Source organism: Meleagris gallopavo, chromosome 1 (genome assembly GCF_905368555.1).
Source record: "Meleagris gallopavo chromosome 1, MGAL_WU_HG_1.1, whole genome shotgun sequence".
Taxonomy (NCBI): Eukaryota; Metazoa; Chordata; class Aves; order Galliformes; family Phasianidae; genus Meleagris; species Meleagris gallopavo.
The window spans coordinates 145,300,065-145,320,472 of record NC_139404.1 but is presented as its reverse complement, the minus strand read 5'-3'; the positions used below and the strand labels follow the sequence as shown (position 1 = coordinate 145,320,472).

Below are 20,408 nucleotides of genomic sequence, written 5' to 3'. Positions count from 1 at the left end.
AAGACAATAGGTTTATAGAGAAAATGAATTAAATCTAAATGTTTATGTACCTTTAATGTTTGTTGCCATTCTGACTCTTTCTGTTGATTTTACGGATGCAGGTGGTATAGCTCATGGAAAGCTCATTATTTAACTTTTGTTGAAGCTAAAGAAATATAACAGAGAGGTGGAAAAGAGATGAGAAGCTAGGTAAAATTATCTATAGATAACAAAAATGGCAGGAATCAGAAATTATGTGCAGTACTTTAGGTGGGATTGAAATGAAACTGAGGTCGGACATTAGTATATTTTTATTTATATTCTCTAGTGGTCTGATTTACTAGAAATGCTAAAAGTACACCCAATAGACAAAAGAAAAACAAATACATCTTTTTCCATCATTTACCTCTAGTGATGAAGGAAATTGCCTATATTACCGTGACTAAAAAAAAAAAACGCTACATATACCAGCGTAGAGGAAGGTTATCAGCTTTTCTTCTACTTGTGGAGTTTCAATTCCACCTATTTCACCAAAGAATAGATTTAGGGAAAGAGCTGGGTTGAGGTAGGGCTATGAGAGATCTTTTCCTCTACAGTTTGAAAAGTCTTAATATCTCACAAGTAATAGTAGTATAAAATGGCTGAGCAACCAAAACAGAGCATCTTTTGTTTTTGCAATGTTTGTACCTAGGAAAGGAACTGGGCTTGGTTTCTGCTCCAATTCAAGTATCATTTGTTTTAAGTGAGAGATTCTTTTGAGAATATAATGATTTCTCCATTAGCATAAGTTGATTTTCTGAGATCTATTCAATTGCTAGTTAGTTGCTAGCTTCAATTTCTATCTGTAAATTACATATGGAGTGTAATGAATTTGAAGGAGAAAATGGATTTTGGAGATGGAAGTAAAGTATTCTTCAAAGTTTATAGCTAGTTCACTATTTTTAGTTGCCCAGACAAAATAGTCAGTGCTTAAAATGCCAGTTAAAAAATGAGGTAATATTGTGAACAAGATCCAACCCTTTAATCAAGCGTTATCTCATTTCTTGGCCTTCTGAATTGTCTCTTTGTATACCATTTTTCTTGATTTGTTGTTAAGAAATTCTTAAAACATTTCAGGCCTAGAGATGAGTATATGACAAATCAGCAATTAAATACTGCAAGAATCTCCTTTTACATCTATAGAAGTTGGTTCTGACTTGTATGAGAACAGTTGCAGTAAATGCTCATGAAAATAAGAAGCAAGATTATGTGAACTGGTACAATTTGTTGCATTTGTGGAACAGAATGATATGAATGGCATGTGGAAGGCACTGAAGTACCTGTAGGTACATCTAGGTATTAGGGTTTACAGAGCAGCTACAGTACAAAGCTAAGGCTAATTCCAGGTCTTGGAGTAAACTGTAGTCAGACTAGTCTAGAGTAGTCTAATAATGGATTATACTTATATTCCTTGTAACCCTTCTAGAGAGAATACAAGGAAAATTAGAGATGGAGCCAAAGAAGCTAAAAAATCAGTAAAAATAGAAAGAAAAAATAGCATTTATTTAAGCAAAGCAGATTTAGTAAAGATTTCCTGAAGTTCAGCTAAGCTAATACTTCAGTGATACCAGATTACATTTAATGATATTGACAAGAAGATCAGGGATTTACTTATCTTACATTATGTAATGGACAAGTATGAATGGGCAAGATTTGTAAACGTAAGTACTACTTTTATTAATGAATTAGTGGAAGAGCTGGACTTGCTTTTTATTCAGTCTTAATATGAGGCCGTGAAAGTTGTGCCATGTGAGATTAATATTCAACATGTATCTGACAACATTCTTGGAACTCTTTCACTCCTTAACATCTTAGTGCTTTCTTGCAAAAATCTCTTCAGCAGAATACTGAGGTGTGGACTGTAGGGGGGGCGATTACACTGTGCCACAACCTTACACAACATTTAGTGGATGTATTTATTTTGTTAGTCATTTCATGAAAGATTGCAAAAGTAATGCCTACATTTCATATTGGGGAGGGAGGGGGGTGAAGAAATCCATGTGCACAATATGAACGAGTTCATAGAAGGCAAGTATTATAAATGAAAAATACATTTATAAATACTTTTATGAGACTACAGATCTGTGGGATCTATGGAGCGCATTTAGTGGATTTGAAAAACAAACTAGTTCAACAGTCATTTGAATGAGAATTTAGAAGAATTCTGATGAGAAGTAAATAGAATCTTCCTTTTCCTCCACTGACTTAGCTTCTCAGAACTGCTGCTTGATGAGTCCACATACCTTTATTTCTCTTGAACTGATACTCATTCTCCTTATCTTTTGAAGACCTTTAATTTAACCTTATTAAAAAATGAACCTACAACAATTTTTAACTGCTATAAGTCAGGGTAGAATTTCTATGGCAATTGTGTTTTTTACTTCATTCTCTAAAAGAGAGAAAAAAAAACCAAAACACAAAACAACAACCTTGTCAAATGTTCTAAAATATTTTATCAGTTCTACTGCATTCCTTTAGTGTCATGTTTGGAATAACTGATGTGCCCACTTTGTTCTAGCCAAACTGCTGCTAGCTGTTTCATTAGGAAGGTTTTCACTTGTGTGCCCAACCTGCATTCCTTGTTCCTGCTTCACTTGTTTCTGGACAGGGAATTCACATAACAGGTGCAGTACTAGCTCTTTAGCAAGTAAATCAAGTCTGGCCTTACAGAAGTGTCTTGAAATGAGTTTCTAGTGGCAAACGGCTAATGTACAAGTCTGTCATGTGTATACGTTATTGGTTTGTGAAAGCAAGCAGGAAAAAGAAGGAAATAGAAGCCTGGAACATCCTTCCTTCCTAAAGAAAAAAGAAATTTAAGAAGGCAAATCTTAACATGAATCACCAAAGATATTTTTTCCTGCATTTTGGCAGACAGCAAAAATACTTTCCTTCCTGAGAGATCAGCATTTCTAAAGGTATATCACTTTGAATAGGTGATTCATACATTTTAAGATGACAAAAGTGTGGTTTAATCTAACCTTATAACATCATCCAAGGCTGAAATGAATGACAGGTCAGTTACTAAGTACCTTTAAAACCTCAGTAATTTACTCTATATAAATATTATTTTATCAGTAGTTCTCTTTGCATTAAATGATGATTATTTGTATGAATATATACATATAAATTATCATACGTGCCACATAAACATGAGTGCACATCAGAATACAAATATGCATAAATCTCTTCTAGGAAACATATATAAGCCATGTTAAATTGGAATGGTTGCACCGCCATCTGTTAAGTAGTTATAGATTTTATCTCATATCATTTTCTTTTTCATGAGATTGATGTAAAGCTAACAGATTCACAGTTGCTTTAGACAACCAATTTGCCTTTTAAAATACTGGGGAGAACAGTTTTTTAAATTCCCCAGATCTTACACTGTAGTCTGAGATTTTTTAAAGAATCATCATAAGTCATCCAAACTGCAACTTGATTTACTACTTCAGTGTTCTTCCTTGAAAGTTATTCTGATTATCTTCTGTGTGTTTTCTGACATAACTACAACAATCTTTTAGTTTAAGCTGTGGTAAAATTCAATGCTCTTATTTTACCATTTAAAAATAATATCTAAATCAGATTTCAAATGTTTATCTGTTGGCGTTTACCATTATCATATTCAGTAATGGAATATAAAGCATTTTCTTATCATTTACAGCAGAATGTTTCACTTCACTCTGTTCCAAACACAGAAATATTCTTATACTGTTTTGTCATGCTGCATTATGATTTATTGATGAATTTGCTATCAACTAACAGGTGATAGCAAACTTTTGGTCAAATGTCAACATCTGAGTAATTTCTGTGTAGTCCTTGTTAGCCTTAGTATTTGTCTGAGAAGTTTCATGATTGTGTTATTTTCCTGTATCAATTTCTTTTTTTCATATTTCCAAGTTGCAAATGGCTGAGAATGACACACTGTTGTCATCTTTTCCACTTTTTCATTGTAAAACACTGTTGGCAATTCCTTGTTGTAAAATCATAGAATGGTTGCAAAGGACATTTAAGGTCATCTAGTTCCAACCCTTCTGCTATAGGCAGAGACACCTGCCACTAGACCAAGTTGCTTGAAGCCCCATCCAGCCTGGTCTTGTATGCCTTCCAGGATGGGGTATCCATCTCTGGGCAACCTGGTCCAGGGTCTCATTACTCTCACAGTTAAAAATTTCTTCCTAATATCTAGTCTAAATGTGCTCTCTTCCTGTTTAAATCAATTTTCCCTTGTCCTGTTGCTACATGACTTTATAAAAGTCTATCCACGGCTTTCCTGTAGGCCTTCTTCAGGTACTGGAAGGCCACTGTAAGATCCTTCCAGAGCCCTCTCTTCTCCAGGCTGAAGAGCCTCACCTCTCAGCCTGTCCTCAATTTGTTATCCAGAGAATGATCCATCCATCAAATCCATTTTTCTCCAATTTGGTGACCAGGATGTTGTGCAGGACAATATCAAATGCTTTGCACAAATCCGGATAGATGTCAGTTGCTCTTCCTTTATCCACTGATACTGTAACTCTGTCAAAAGAGGCCATTAAGTTCATGAGGAATGATTTGCCTTTGTTAAAGCCATATTGGTTACCACCAATCACCTCGTCTTTATTTTCCATGTACGTTCGTAGGGCCTTCAGGATGATCTGCTCCAGGATCTTGCCAGGCACAGAGGTGAGATTGACTGGCTTGTAGTTTATTGGATCTTCTTTTTCCCCTTCTCGAAAATGGGCGTTATGCTTCCCCTTTTCCACTCAGTGGGAACTTCACCAGACTGCCATTACCTTTCAAATATGATGGATAGCAGCTTGGCAACTTCATCCACCAGTTAACTCAGAACCCATGGATGGATCTCTTTGGGTCCCATGGACTTGTACACCTTCAGGTTATTTATATGATCTTGAACCTTGTCATTGAGGTAGAGGGAAACACTCCCTCCCCTTTTCCCCTGCTTTTCTTTCCTAAAGAGTTTATGCCCGTCTATTCCATTCCTACATTCCAGTTGTGAGAGCCATCCTATCATGTCTTAGTGATGCCAATGACATCATAGCCCTGTAGGCACATGCAAACCTGTAACTTTTCTTGCTTGTTCCCCATACTCCATGTGTTAGTGTACAGGCATTTGAGTTGGGCTTACCTTGAGGCTGATTTACCAATTGATCCCTTACCCTGCACTTTAGATGCTGTCTTACTGGCCTGTGATCCAACTCCAAGCTCAGAACATCCATTACCATCATCAGCCTCGAAGTGGGATGATTTGAGGATCCTCTCCCTCAAGGTCTCTGTTTTAAAGCCCTCATGACTAAATTGGAAAGCTTGTTACCAAAGATGTTCCTTCCCTTCTCTGCAAGATGAGCCCCATGCACCCCTAGGAGACTAGATTTCTCAAAGCTAGTTCCATGGCATAAGTAGCTGAAGCCCTGTCTGTGACACCACAAAGAAATGAACCCTTAGCCATTTATTGACTTTCTTAATACCGTCAGCTCTTTTGCTCTCTATCCCTGTAATCTGGAGGATTAATGAAAAGACTGCCTGTGCTCCCACGTTCTTCACTGCTGCTCCCAGTTTCTTTTAGTCCCTCTTGATATTCTTCAGGTTTCTCACAGCTGTATCACTGGTGCCTATATGAAACAGCAGCAGCAGATAGTAGTCTGTGGGATATGCAAGGTCTGGCAACCTCTCTGTCACATCCTTGATGCAAGCCCCTGATAAGCAGTGTATCTCTCTAGATAGCAGATCAGGATGTCAAATGAGTGCCTCTGCATCCCTCAGCAGAGAATCACTCACCACTATCACCCATCACTTCTTCTTAGTTGTGGTACATGCTTGCAATGAGGAGCTGGTCTGTCTGCCTTACTCAGCTCTGCCAACTTACCTGTTACAGTTTCTTTTTCCTCCTCAGTCTGCAAAACTTTGAAGTGGTTCTGCAGAGGCACCTCAGGCTTTGAGTCAGGCTTCTTCCTCCTGTTAGTCTTTCTCACAGCAATTATCCATTTATCGTCACTATTGGCTTCCCCTCTAACTGGATGTGCTGGTTGTGCACCCTGGGGCTACTTGGCCACAGATTGTGTACTCAATGCAGGTTGCACATGAGTCGAGCTGTCGATCTTCATTTCTTCCTCACAGATATTGCACACCCTTTTGCATATCAGCCACCTGTTGCACGAGGTCCTTCAATCAAGCAAATATTACACAGGCGAGTTTGCTACATGAAGATACTGGACAAAGTCCAATGAATGCTGACTAACATGATGAAGGGAGCGAAAGATCACTCCTTTTAGGAATAGCTGAGAGAGTTGGGACTGTTCAGACTGACAAAATGAGGGCTTGATGGGAGATCTCATCAATTTATATAAATACCCAAAAGGAAGGTGAAAAGAGAATGGAGCTTCCACTCTTTTCAGTGGTAGTCATTGAGAGAATATGAGGCAATGGTGTCACAGTCTAAAGGGTTACGTGGCCTACAGGTGCACAGAGATAGTAACATTGGGTTTGTAGGATTCAGTAACGTACAAGAACATAGATGCTTAATTCTATAAAATTTTTATTTATAAGAAATTACTGTGTATTACCATTAGCAAGTATACGTTGTTTAGTAAGAGAGATATATACAGAAATTAAAAGCATTAGATAATACCAGGAAAGCAAATATTTAATATATTTGCAGTAGATATTGCAAGTAGAAATAATTATTTGTAGTGGGAATCAAAGGTATTAGAAAGGCAATTAGAAGTAGTCAAAATCAATAATGCAGCACCAAACATATGTTGTTATAATAGGTTCAGTAAACTTATCAATACTCATACAGTGAATATACTTATGGATTGTGAAGTTGTCAATAGTATAACAATTATACTTTGTACTTGTCAAGGCTATACAAACACCATCCTCTCTTTGCTAGCCACTGCTGTTTTGATGCAACCCAGGATACTGTTGGCCTGCCAGGCTTCAAGCGCACACTGTTGGCTCATAGTCCTGCCCTTCTGGAGCAGGAGGGTTGGATTAGGTGACCTTCAGAGGTACCTTCCAATGTCAGCCATTCTGTGATTCTGTGAAAATAATGACTTGTATCTTTACAATTTATGAAGTTCTGTTAAAACTTGAATTTAGTTTTTCCAATTGCAAGAGGATGCTCCATAGCAATATTTGCTATTCACTGAAACTTGAGATCTTTCTTTCCTCAAATCAAGTGTTCTATGCTGTTCTACAGTTTGCTTTCTTTACTCTAACATTGTTTTCACCTTAATAAGATCCTGCAATTCCTTTATTACACTTACTAGTATGGTATTCATTAACATTTTTCAAAACTTGTATGTTTTTATCTAATCCATAATCTGAGCTTAAATAACATATTTAGTATAGCAGGATTTCCGGATGTTTCTAACCGTACAAGTCATATTGTCATGGTTTTATGTTTTTTTTTTGTTTTGGTTCTCAGTATTCCGCATCAAAACATCATGTAGTGTACTGGGAGTTAAAGTGTTAATGCTCCAATTCCAGGCACCTATCCCTATAAGTTACAGAAGTCATGGGATCTGGCCCTTCCGGGTGGGGCGGTCTCTTAGTGCCTGGCAGTGGGTGCTGGAAGGTGCTTTCCTGGCCATTCCAAGCTTTTCAGGTTTGAATCGGTCTCGGGAACTCTCTCTCTCCTATTTTTATTTGATTTATTAGTCTCAATTTCAATCAGATTGTATTATATTGTGTTATCTTGCATTCCGATATCATAGTTAGTAAAATAAATTTTCCTCCACAGATTGTTGCCACTGTTTTTGTTTTCCTCCCTTCCTTCCCATTTTGTGGGGTGGGGAGGGGAGGGCAGGGGCCTACTGCCCCCTGTCGCAGGCGTAAATTGATCTAGTTAACTCCATGACACATATGCTTCTGAACCAGTTAGAGAATGAAATTTTGGAAAAAAATACATTCTCTCTTAAAATAGGCTAGCTTGGATGAGATTCCCCAAAATACCTTTTCTTTGAAAAATATATTTTATTCTTTATGATCTTTCCAGGACACTAACAATAGTTTTGATAACTGAAAAATAATATTTTCACAGAAGAGTAGTTAAAGGTTGTTTTTTTTTTTTCTTTTATTTTCTATGCAAAGCTGATATGCTTCTTGTAGTGTCAGTATATTTTGCTAAATCCACACTCTTATTGCAACCATACCCATAAAATGCAATTGTTAGCACCAGTCATAACAGCACAACTATCATATAGGGCCACTCCAAAGATAAAACCTCTTCTGGGATACACACTCTCGGTTGGCACTACAGGCTCATTGTTTTTCGCTCTTAGACATGAGGTCCCAGCCCCAATTCTGTCATTTCTTCAGCCTTAGCTCGTCTTCCTTTTTTAGAGACAGTTCTGCTTGCAGTTCTAACCACTAAGAAAAAAGGTTGTGGGTTTTCTTATTTTGTTTTGTTTTGTTTTCAAGCCAGGCTGTAATATCTGTGCAGCATTGTTGCAAGATATCTGAGCTAGCTGGTAAATCTGTATAGCACAAGGCAATGCAGAACTGTATGGGAACAGCAGTCTAGTTCCCCAGATCAGCTTAACTAATATCTGCTTTCCTAATGCTGATATGGATAGCTAATAACGTGCTAAGTAACATGAGCCAGCAAACCTTACACTGAATGAATGAATGAATGAATAAACTCACCATGGCATTTCAAATCTATCAATTCTTCAGATTCTTTTTTTAGTGTGACTTGTTCCAGTAGGAACAGGGAAGTGACTGTCCCCCTTTACTCTGCTCTTGTGAGGCCCCGTCTGGAGTAGCATGACCAGTTCTGGGGCCCCCAATACAAGAAAGACAGGGAACTGTTGGAGGGTAAGAGGAGGGCCACAGGGATGATTAGAGGGCTGGAGCACCTCCTCTATGAAGACAAGCTGATGGAGCTGGGCTTGTTCAGCCTGGAGAAAAGAAGGCTGCAGGGTGACCGCATTGCAGCCTTTCAGTACCTAAAGGGAGCCTACAGACAGGAGGGGAGTCAACTCTTTGAAAGGATAGATAATAGGAGGACAAGGGAAAATGGTTTGAAGTTGAGGAGGGAAGATTTGGGTTGTATGTCAGGGGGAAGTTCTTTACAGAGAGAGTGGTGAGGTGCTGGCACAGGCTGCCCAGAGTGGTTGTGGATGCCTCATCCCTGGAGGTGATCAAGGCCAGATTGGATGCGACCCCGGGCACCTGGTCTACTATTAGATATGTTGGTTGGTAGTCCTGCCTGCAGCAGGGGGATTGGAATTTGGTGATCCTTGAGGTCCCTTCCAACCCTGGCCACTCTATGGCTCTACGATTTTATGATTCTCTGGAATGATCTCTATTGTATGCAGCACAGAGACTGCAGAAGTGCCTCAAAGTATCTAGAGCAGAATATGTGGGCTTGTAGACCTGTGCTTTCAGACTACTCCTTTTAGCCTGGGGGTCAAAATACATGGTTTGAAGGGTTTACCTGGAGATGACATTTATTCTGTTGCTCTAGTCAAGAAAGAGAAATGGTTCTTTCTTTTTTCTAAAAAAGACAACTGTGCCTCTGAGGAGATCTCCTGTGAGGTTCAATAGAAAAAGCTATTATTTAATCTTCTGGATCACAGAATGAATTGCAAACTGGAAAGATGAAAAGGTAACTTTAGCCCATCTGCATTTTTTTCTTGTGCATTTCAATAGCATTAATCATTTTTGCATACTCTGGCATGAGAACTCTGGTATGTGACTATACTTCCAAAACCATGAATATTAATGCTTTTGTCCAGAGAAATGTGAATTCTTTTCAGAGCTTGTGGTTAATAAATAATTCTCAAAACATCTTCATATTCTCAGTCAGACTTTTCCAGGATTTAATGGAAGAGAAGCTCCTGATGTGGAATGTTTTTCTTGAGAATTATTCTTTGTACCCTGTATGGCTAGGCTTGTAATAATTTAGTATTGTAAATTCCTGAAAATTATTTAAACTGTAGATGAATTCATGATAGATCTTCAGCAAATTTTGTATTCTGTGCTATAGCAACTTTCAAGTCCAATGGAAAATCCCTAAACAAAAGTAAAGTCAGTGCTTATATATCTGACCTGAAAATGAATCATGATAGATGTTAGTACAGGGCTATAACTAATTCTGAAATATGCTATGACTTGCAATATGAATTTCACTTTTCTGAGATAAACCAGTTAACTCACTGACATTTGTCAAGAATGAATATTGTCTTAGGAACAATAGTTTATCATAAATCTCAGCTGAGTTCTGTTAAGTAGCCATTGGATAGCTTCCAGCCATCTGGCCAGCATCTTAGCATTGATGAAGGTATAATTCATTGTGACTGTGGAAGAATAGCTAGTCAGGAAAAGAAGTATTAAATATTTTAGGCATTGTGTAAGAATTTCTAACTGAAAGACCAGTGCCATTCAGTGATTTGGACAGTGAGGGAAAAGATTCTAGGTTTTCATAGAATCATTCAGGTATGAAAAGACTTTAAGATCATCACGTTCAACCACCATCTAACTCTACAAGTCTATTGCTAAACCCGACTTTCAATTTGTGCTCATTGCCCCTACGTGAACGTAGAATCGCTGAATCATTAAGGCTAAAAAAGACATATAAGATCATCTAGTGCAACTGTCAACCTACCACCAATAATACCCAATAAACCATGTCCCTTAGTACTACAACTATTCTCTCCCTAATAACCAAACTTAAATCTACCCTGGCCCAATTTGAGGCCATCCCAGCTAGTTCTATCACTAGTTACCAGGGAGAAGAGACCAAAATCCACCTCACCACAACCACCTTTCTGTTAGTAGTAGAAAGTGATAAGGTCTCCCCTGAGCCTCCTCTTCTCCTAAAAAAATCCCAGTTCCCTCAGCTGTTCCTCATAAGATTTGTGCTCCACACCCCTCACCAGCTTAATTGTCCTTCTCTGGACACGTTCCAGGGCCCCATTGTCTTTCTCGTAGTGAGGGTCCCAAAAATGTACTCAAGGTGCAGCCTCATCAGTGCTGAGTACAGAGGGATGATCACTTCCTTGTTCCTGCTGGCAACACTATTTCTGATGCAAGCCATGATGCCACTGGCCTTCTCCGCCACCTGGGCACACTGCTGGCTCATGTTCAGCCAGGCGCCAACCAGCACCCCCAGCTTTGTTTCCTCCATGAAGCTTTCCAGCCACTCTGCCCCAAGCCTGTAGCGTTGTCTGGGGTTGTTGTGGCCAAAGTGCAAGACCCGGCATTTAGTCTTGTTGAACCTCATCCCATTGGCTTCAGCCCAGCTATCCAGCTTGTCCAGATCCGTCTGTAGGGCCTCATTACCCCCAGGCAGATTGACACTTCCAGCCAACTTGGTGTCATCTGCAAACTTACTGAGGATACACTCAGTTCCCTCATCCAGGTCATCAAGAAAGATATTGAACAGGACAGGCCCCAGTACTGACCCCTCAGGAACACCACTCATGACTGGTTGCCAGTTGTATTTAACTCTATTCACCACCACTCTCTGGGCCCAGCCCTCCAGCCAGTTCTTTACCCAGCCAAGAGTGTGCCTGTCCAAGCCATGGGCTGCCAGCTTCTTCAGGAGAATACTGTGGGAAACAGTGCAAAGACTTTCCAGTAGTCTAAGTAGAATGCATCAATAGCCTTAATCTTAATTACTTATTTACTTATTTAAACAATGTTATGCAGGAATAGTTATATTCCTTGAAATTGGAAGTAAAGAGTTAACTTTCTTATCAGTCAGGAAACAAACTGCAATTGTAAGATGCTCTTTTTTACTTTATAGAAAAAGCTTTTCTACATTTCCTATAAAAGTGCCAGTAGCATGCTCAAGGGATGAAAAAAAGTGGCAGCCTAAAGTGTCTCACAAACATGTGAGACCAGAGAAGATAGACTCCAGGCAAGGAACAGAGATCAGAAGAGTCATATCACACAGTGATGCATGGATAAGACTATGCTGAGACAGAAATTCATCAAAGCTTTGCAAAATCACTAACATGTAACTGTACTGGCAATTTCTCTATCTAGATCTACTAACTGTATATGCATGCATATCTTTGCATTAATTAACTTTGCCTGTTACATTTTCAGTGGACATGTTATTTTTATTTTCCAATTATTTTTTCACATTGGTCGATCATTCTAGTATTTTAGCCATCTACCATAAATTTCTGTTTTAATTTTCTGTGCTTGAAGATTCAAAAAAACATTTAAACATTGAAACATTTAACTTTTGGATATCATGCTCATCTACATATGCTAAAACTGTTTTCAATTTGATGTAAGTACTACAAATTTTGATGCCTAGTACTAACATTGCTACAGACTTGGGATGAAATTCATCTCAGCTAGCTTTAGAAACCTACAGATTAGTCACCTAGATTGACTTTTCAAGTAGCTATTTCTATTCACTGACTGCAAAATGAACATACTTCAGATTTAGATAACATTTAGGTCACACAAATTCCACATTTAGGCATTCCGCCACCTTAAGGGAGAACTCAGTGAGGTTTTCAGCTAAAATTCAATATTGGGTTTCTAAGGACAGAGCTGTATTATTTTGTTCTTCACAGGAAGCCCAATTTCTGGAATTAACTTTTTATTTTAAATACATTTCTTTTTATTTTATTTTAAAGCATGTGTTTCATATCATTTTTCATTTATTTATATGTCCAGTTGTTGATTTATTTATTGAAGTCCATACATTTCATTACCCTGTGTTTTCCCAAACCATTTTGCCCCAAAAGTAGTTCCTATGATGACTGCTGTACTCTAATCTCTCCTAAAGATAGTACTTAGTTTAGAAAAATAAAAAAAAAATACATAATAATACTATTATCTTTTATATATATGCACAGATTATTCATAATTTGAAAAAAAAAGATGACGATGTTAAAGCAATGAGCTTTCTAATCACTGTGACCAGCATTCAACTTGTGCCGTTACTGGTACTTTTTACTTTCTCCTCAGCTGCTGAAGTCTCTTGCAAGTAACTTTCGTTACTTTTTTAAATGTTTTTCTTCTCTAGATGGAGCTACTGAAATCTTATGCATAAGAATTTTCATACCATTCCAGAATCTCATTTACTGTATTCTCCTGGGCATAATTCACATTGCAGAATTCAACAAGGACCTTCTGTAATTCTCCAGTAGTGCCATATTTCTGCACATAAAAAAAAAGTATTAGTCATTTATTTTAACAGTTTAAGGTTGAAAATGTCTGGGCTCATGTTAAACTGCAAGCACATGATTTGATATTGAATTCCTACCTTACTCCATAAGATTTAACCTTATACCTTGTGCATATATTATGAATTTGTTGTAACAGAATAAGAATTAATGTCTTTATATATTTGATGTCTGTGGGTGTAAAAAGTACAACTGCACACATTAGCATTTAATTTCCTCCAAATGTCGGCCAGTTAAAGATCCCTTAGGATTTTGTTTAATTTGTAAGTGAAAGCTGGAAGCCATTCTGCTTTCCTTGTATCTGTCCTCCACACCAGAGTTCAATTAAACATCTCCCCTATGGTTTCCCTCATCTGCAAAAGAAAGTGTAGTAACAGACAGGGACCTGCATCTGATCTAGACAGGTGCATGTTAGCTAGGTGGATGTATACTGAAGTGGTTAGCCAAGCTTTCTCACCCTTGCCTCCAGTGAAATAAATCTGCTCTATTTACTCTCACTCATTGAAACATCAAAAACAGCATTTTTGTTGATTAAAAAAGGTCTTTTTTCTCTGAGTGTTGAAAGGTCATGGTCAATTATTTTTCTTTTGTATTTGTTAACCGCTTAAGTTCTCAATAGACATTTTCAGTGTTGAATTATGGCATGTTCAGATTAGCCTTTTTATCCTCAGATATAGAAACACAAGTAAAAGTTATTATGACAAATGACATAAAAGAAAACAAAAAGTACTACCACAAAAACAGATGTTTTTTAAGTGCCATTTTTGATGATTGGATTGAGCAAGAAAGGTATATCATAAATACATGTATTTTAAAAATAGAGAGCCTTACTATATAACAGCAATATAACTCTGCAGGTAAAAAAGTAAGAAAGCTTCTTCAGGTAAAAAATAATTTGATTAAGCCAATAAAAGGAAAATATAAAACCTGTAGGATCATCGAAAAGATTTTTGTATGAATTGGCATAAAATGTAGCACTTCTCTTCCAAACACTGGCAAACCCCTTAGCCACAAAATGATACAGAATTGCTTACTCTTCCTCTTTTGCTTTTTTCCTCTTATTGTGTTGTGATTTAATCTGTCAGGCAGCTGAGCACCACACAGCCATTTGCTCACTCAGCCACTCCCAGTGACATGGGGGAGGGAATCAGGGGAAAAAAAAAAAAAAAGTAGGTCTTGACAGTTGAGATAAAAACTTCACTACATAAGAGGAAGAGAGAAATAATAGTAATTATATTTATATAAATATATACATATATATTTACAAAACAAATGAGGAACAACACAATTACTTACCATTTGCTGACTGATGCCTAGCCAGACCCTGAGCAATGGCAGCCCACCCAGCCAAATCCCCACAGTTTTAAAGTTTTCACAAGGTGTCAAATGGTGTGGAATATCCCTTTGGTTAGTTTGGGTCATGGTTCTGTATCCCAGTTCCCTACCAAACCCCAGCTTCCTTGCTGGCAGAGCATCATGGAAATCAATGACTCTGTGTAAGCGCTGATCAGAAACAACTAAAACATCACTCTGTTATCGACATTGCTTTTCTCCTAGAGCCAAAACATAGCCCCGTACTAGACACTATGAAGAAAATCAACTCCCAGCTGAAACCAGAACAAAATGTCACACCTAGCATTTTAAAGTTTGAGCTCAGCAAGCTTATATTTGTGTTTGAGGGCAGAAGTATGTATGTAAGCATATCGAAAAAAAAGGGAGAATATACATGAACAATATGAAATAAGAGAGTATAAAATACTGTCTAAAAGGAAAAAAAAAAAATCATACAAAAATGATATACTATATCCTGTATTATATGATAGATACACATTGTGAAGTAGGGCAAGATTCAGTCAGAATGAAGATTAAGGTTTGCAATGGCACTGAATCAGGATCACTGGACATAAACTAGAGCAGACAACAGTCACTATTATCAGGGTAGAAAGAACATAATTTCAGGTAGCTTGCCCGATTAATATGTTTCTGTGTAGACTTCTAGGTCTAAATCTGACAAAATGATCTGTATTGTTTTTTGTCCACATCTGCATTAAAATAAAATAAAATAAAATAAAATAAAAAATTGGCACATTAAATCCTCTGTTTGCAGAAAACAGTTTGTTTCTGGGGCACTTGGGCAAGCTATGTAGACTATACTACCCTCCACAAAGCACCTACTTTTAAGACTTAAGCTTCTCTAAACTGTTTCAGAGAAAATGGGTGACTTGGGAAGTAGAGTAGAGGCCAGGAACTCTAGTCTGAATTGACATTTCTGGAGGGAAAGACAAAATCTTCAAACTTGTAGAGTGGAAAGAGAAAGCTATGTGGTTGAACGGCAGCAAGCATGTCACAGGACTTGAGAGTGCATGCAACAAAGTCTACAGCTGCTGCAGGTATTCTTTTATTTAAGACAGTCTGCACCAAGAAGTGATGGGCCCGAATCTGAGACTAAAATGGATTTAGTAATCAAATTGCAGGAGAACATGGAAATTTGAACCTGATCTTTAGACTACTTCACATCTTGCAGGGTGAAACTCATCATTTTAGGAACTATGCAGTTTATTTTTATCAGAACAAAGGAGATGAAAGTCATTTATTTATTTATGCATTTATTTGGAAAGAAAGCATCAATAAGATCCAAACTGGAACAGTATTGGTCTTCTTTTTCCTGTCCATCTTTTGAAAAATATTTTATATACTTGCTGTTCTTCCATTACAACTTCCTTTATTCTTCCCTTACTTGGTGAGTTGTCATTTATACTGTCATTTAAGAGGTTTAAGAGGGAGTTGTGGAAAGAGTTGAAATATAAAGAGAGCTCAAAAGAAGATGGAATGCTGAATTAGTAGCTTTCCTAACATCCTAACATTGGTAGATTTAGGGGTGCCCTACTTATGTATCAATGAAGGAACTGCAAAATGAATTGGTGGGAAAGTGTCGAAGAAAATGATACATTTTTTTTTCTACTGCGGCATAATAAAGTTAACGGTTAACTGAAAATCAGGAAGTCAATACTCTCATGTTTAAAACTCTAAGATACCTGATGATTTGTCAGACTTATTAGGAGTCTGAGACTGAACTTTGCCTTTTTTTTTTTTTTTTTTTAAATTTGCATTGACAATATGGTTTCTTGTTTGAGAATTTTGGCCTAAAGGATTAAATTTTGCAAAAGTCATGAACATACCTTGATAATATTTGAGTATGTGTAATTCAAATACCTAAACAGGAAAAACATCTTTGCTTTGGAAGTATGTAGACTACAATGAATAGTGCATATCCTACTGCATATAAATTTGTCTCCTGCTTTGAAAATTCTGCCAGACTAAATGACATACATAAATTTTACCCTGTGGACAAATTTTCTTCAGAAGATCTTTGAAAGGGGATCATTTACTCAGAATGACTCAATAAAAGAGGTAAAATTCAGTAAATAAGTATTTTTCTGTCAACAGACTAATGAAATTTAGGAGCTAAGTTGAGTTGTTGAATTGATAAGAATGGAGGATTTTTGTTTCTTTTTCTTTCTTACTTTACTTTTTTTTTTTTTAAATGCATAAAACATACAGATGTAAGGCATGACAAATGTTGCAGTAGAAATTAATTCAAGACTTCCACTACTAAAAGAAGAAGGTCTAGAACAAGTGTAACACTTTTCAGATGAACTGACTATACACTATTGGATTTCCCATAGTTCTTTATTTTGGCAGATAATGTAGGTACTCAGCATAGTTTCACCTTGCCTAAGCTTGCTGATTGGAAAGGTCTATGTATAGCATGAGCTAGGCATCCAGGCCCTGCATAATTAGTAGTGAGAGACATATATTACCAGGAGACCAATCATCTTGTAATACAGATTTTAGTGAACTGTCTTAAGAGGAGACTTCCAAAAAAATGCTTCCATTCAGGGACAGGTTTGATAGGCTAGAGAAATGAGTTGACGGGAATTTCATGAAATTCAGCAAAGGGCCCATGTGAACCTAATGAGGTTCTACAAGGCCAAATGGAAGATATTGCATGTAGGTCGTGGCAATCCCAGATATTTGCACAGAACTGGAAGATGAACTCATTGAGAGCAGCACTGTGGAGAAAGGCTTAAGGGTCCTGATGGACAAAAAGCTTGTCATGAGCCAAGTGTGCACTCACAGCTTAGAAGGCCAACAGTATCCTGGATCAAAAGAAGAATGGCCAGCAGTAATGGTGAAGGAGATGATTATCCCTCCAGTCTTCCAATTCTGTGAAAACTGTAGAAGTGGCCACAACTAAATACTTTTAAGTATCTTGTGTGATATGATAATACTCTCTCCCAAAGGCTAAGCTGTAGAATTTACTTACCAGAAGTTCACTAGTAAGTAAAACAAAGTATAATACATAATTTATGCTAATCATACAGAATTTGTACAACATATACAAAATTTGTACATAAAAATTTCTGTTTATGATTGTGCCAAGAATATTGCAGTAACTGTAGTATGACAAAAACTGGCAGGATTTGCTTCTCCTTCAAAGCTTTTGAAAGTGAATCTTCCCCTGGACTTTCTTGGTTCTTAGCTGAATAGGAGTGAGAATTTGTTTGCCCATAGTAAATAGCCTTACTTATCCTTCCTACTTATGCAAGTAAAGATTTTGTGGTATTTGTATGTATGTAGCTTGTCCAGACAAATATTGGAGCCCCCAGTATAAGAAAGACAGGGAACTGTTGGAGAGGGTCCAGAGAACCACGAAGATGATCAGGGGACTGGAGCACCTCCTCTATGAAGACAAGCTGAGGGAGCTGGGCTTGTTCAGCCTGGAGAAAAGAAGGCTGCGGGGTGACCTCATTGCAGCCTTTCAGTACCTAAAGGGAACCAACAAACAGGAGGGCAATCTACTCTTTGAAAGGGTAAATAACAGGAGGACAAGGGGAAATGGTTTTAAGTTGAGGGAGGGAAGATTTGGGTTGTATGTCAGAGGGAAGTTCTTTACAGAGAGAGTGGTGAGGTGCTGGCACAGGCTGCCCAGAGAGGTTGTGGATGCCCCATCCCTGGTGGTGTTCAAGGCCAGATTGGATGCAGCCTGGGGCAAACTGGTCTAGTATTAAATGTGGATGTGCATGTGGCAGGGGGCTGGAGATTCATGATCCTTGAGGTCCCTTCCAACCCTGGCCATTCTGTGATTTTCTGATTCTGTCTTTTACTTATTATATACCTGTATATAGAGAGTTTTGTCTCAGTGCACATTGCCTTTAGAATGGCTTCTTAACTGCACAATAACGTTCTTGGGGGTATACTGCAGAAATAGCAAGGGGAAAATCATAAAGTCTTATTTACACAAATCGTGCATTCAGAATTTATGCAAATATATTTTAGCAAATTTTAACTACTAATATTATAACTACTAATATTATATGTAGTATTACATGTCTTTCTGTCTGTATGCACTTAGCCAAAGTTCAGCCATGTTCATTATTCATAATACTATGAAGTAATATGCATGAAGAATGATTTTTCTGTTCCTTATGTGTAAATACTGAATTTTAAAAAGCCTAGATATCCTTGTATTTATTTCAAAGAAGGTAAACAACAGCTTTTCTTCCAGGTATGAAAATAGAACAAACTAAATCTTGAATCTTGTTCTGCCTTTGGATACTGAAAAATAGACACTGGTGTTTTTTATAATTTCTTACACCCGTGGTTGAATAATAGTACAAAATTCCTAAGGAAGTCTGCCTTTACCTAATTACATGCAGTTGAGTTAAGCAATTTCATAACATATATTTTCATTTCTCTTCTTAATACACAGGGAATTTTACTCCCAACAGTTATATTTGACTGATTTTATGGATTAGTACTTTTTTTTTTCATTTGTTTTGTTAGGTATATTTATTAGATGAACATAGTATAATGAGAAGATATGCACTAATGAGTTAGTCCACACATGGTCAAAATAACTCAGTTATGTCTTAAGCATTAATTTCTTTTGTTAGATGGTATAATTTTTTGTGAGGTGATTTTTCCCCTGTGCAGTGACAAAACATACAGACACTGAAGAAAGAACTGCTGATGAAGAAATGTAGTCAGTACAATACAGTTTTTAAAAACATGGTCCTCTTGTAGACCCTTAGAAAACACTTAACACCACCTGAAATTGCCACTTCCATTTCCTCTGTGCTTGGTTTTGATATGCTAAGTCTTTTCAGTGTACTCTGTGTTAGAATCCCAGTTTTCTACAGTTGAATTATTTATTCATTAAGTAATCTCACAAACCTATAGCACTGGTGTGACTGATTGGTTGCAAATAAATCTGAGAGGAGGAAACATTCTTTCTGTAAAATGGCCATGCTAGAAATATTAATATATCTTTTTATGGCAGACTTTATCTTGCTCCATTACTCCCCTACCCCAGGGCAATTTCTGAACTGATGCCTCAGCAGGAGACAAGAGTGTCCATTTTATTTTGGAACAAGCCATGCTGAATCTAAGTGGAAAAATAACCCACAACAGTCATCTGCTGGAGATTGGATTCCTAGACAAGATATGCTTATGTGCACAGAGAATGAAATTATGAAGCTATTAAGGAGCCAGGTGAATCAATCAGACTTTAATATAAACTACATTAATTATCTTCAATGTTAAGGTTTTATATAGAATAAGGTGAGGGTTTAGAGGTTGAAGTAGTTCTTTGTAACTCAGGAAACATGGATTATCAAAGTTAAAATTCACACTGACAAAGGACTCTTTAAATGTGACTTAAGTAAAGCTTAGACATCTAAATCTAGTCATCTTCTCTTAAATCCATGCCTAATTTTAGTTCTTTTTATATTTATTCTAAAATTGTATAGATTTTGGATGGGTTGGATCCTCACAGTAAACACTACATGCAGTTCTACTAACATTCCTTAAAACATGACTAAATCCTCCATAGGATGTCCTTTAAGTATAGCTTTCTTCAGCATTTAACTGATTTCTGAGGCATAGAGTACCTTCTGTGATTTCCAGCTTCTACAGCAAGCTGAGAGTCTTGTGCAGTTAAGTGAAAGTAATGGAATTCAACATATCTGTGCTCTTTATTGATCTTTATCCAGGACAGGATGAGAGTAATTCCTTTTTTGCTATCAGTTTCCACACTACATACACATACTTTATGCTGTATCAGGCATGAACTTTATGATTATGTACTATGTATATAGAAAGAGTTCTAGTTTTGATATTTTAGATCTATCTTCAGGGGAAAAAAAGAAAAAAAAAAGGAAAGAAAAGAAAAGAAAA

The 20,408-nt window shown here is 37.2% G+C and overlaps 1 protein-coding gene and 1 long non-coding RNA gene across 2 annotated transcripts in view; both read left to right on the top strand.

The window, feature by feature from the left end:
* The window catches only part of GPC5 (glypican 5), a 657,195-nt gene that overhangs the window by 287,386 nt on the left and 349,401 nt on the right, over nucleotides 1–20,408 (top strand). The gene's annotated exons all lie outside the window — the stretch shown is intronic.
* The window catches only part of LOC109363961 (uncharacterized), a 38,490-nt gene continuing 25,481 nt past the window's right edge, over nucleotides 7,400–20,408 (top strand). The window contains exon 1 of the long non-coding RNA XR_014880867.1: nucleotides 7,400–7,621. This is a non-coding gene — a long non-coding RNA (uncharacterized LOC109363961). The remainder of the gene's footprint in view (nucleotides 7,622–20,408) is intronic.